Raw genomic sequence first — 1,217 nt, 5'->3', positions numbered from 1 at the left:
TATAGTTCTCTAGATCAAAACAGAGAGGGGGCTATAAATGGGGATTTACTACTCACAAAGGAACTATTCACTTATAGATTAGGGACTGAATCGGCCAACATAGTCAACTGCACATTGTAGTCTGAGGACCTGATGGCTGCCCACTCAGTAAAGTACCTGAATGCCTCAGTACTACCAACTTCCTCTAAAGGCCTGGGGGGTTTCTGGAAAGGTGGTGTTCTTCAGTGCATATTGAAAGACTGGGGGAGTTCCTGGCGGCGGGGACCGGGGTAGCCAACGGCTTGTGGAGCATCAAGCCCAAGTTTTATTGTGACTACTGTGATACGTATCTTACCCACGATTCTCCGTCTGTGAGGAAGACACACTGCAGTGGTCGGAAACACAAAGAGAATGTGAAAGACTACTACCAGAAATGGATGGAAGAGCAGGCCCAGAGCCTGATTGACAAGACAACTGCTGCATTTCAACAAGGGAAGATCCCTCCCGCTCCGTTCTCTGCTCCTCCACCTGGAGGGGCCATGATTCCACCTCCCCCCAGTCTCCCGGGCCCTCCTCGGCCTGGCATGATGCCTGCACCCCACATGGGAGGCCCTCCCATGATGCCCATGATGGGTCCCCCTCCACCCGGGATGATGCCTGTGGGACCAGCTCCTGGGATGAGACCGCCCATGGGGGGGCCACATGCCCATGATGCCCGGGCCTCCCATGATGAGACCTCCTGCCCGCCCTATGATGGTGCCCACCCGGCCTGGTATGACCCGGCCAGACAGATAAGAGCAGAAGCGCTCTTGATGGTTTTGTATTTCTTGTTCTATTCCACCAGGAACCCTTGGTGCTGAGCCCGAGTGTTTACTAGATGCATGGAAAGGAAACTTCCCTTCCTAACTGAATATTTTTGTAGGGAGAAATAATACCAAAAAGTGCAGTTTTCACTTATATTGTGAAATGTGAAAATAAAATCATCAGCTCTTTTAGTTAAAAAAAAAAGAAAGAAAGAAAGAAAGACTGGGGAAGCTAAAGTCTGCTGTCAGTGAAGGATATCAGCAGCAGTACACTCAGCACCAAGGAGTGGAATCAGACAGGAAATACTGCTTTTTACCTTAGACCCTTTCATGCTGGACCCATGGAAGGTTTTACCCATTGGAAGGTGTTACCCATTCTAACAGAGAGTCTTCTCTTCTCACTTACCCTTTCAAGAAATGCCCTCAAAGATCCGT

At 49.6% G+C, this 1,217-nt stretch overlaps 1 pseudogene; it reads left to right on the top strand.

Moving 5' to 3' along the window:
* The first annotated feature begins 283 nt into the window (after positions 1-283).
* On the top strand, positions 284-819 carry LOC110311329 (U1 small nuclear ribonucleoprotein C pseudogene; annotated as a pseudogene).
* Positions 820-1,217: the final 398 nt, after the last annotated feature.

Source organism: Mus caroli, unplaced genomic scaffold (genome assembly GCF_978045245.1).
Source record: "Mus caroli unplaced genomic scaffold, Mus_caroli_1 scaffold_17, whole genome shotgun sequence".
In the NCBI taxonomy this organism is placed as follows: domain Eukaryota; kingdom Metazoa; phylum Chordata; class Mammalia; order Rodentia; family Muridae; genus Mus; species Mus caroli.
This window is presented reverse-complemented; position numbering and strand designations above follow the sequence as displayed.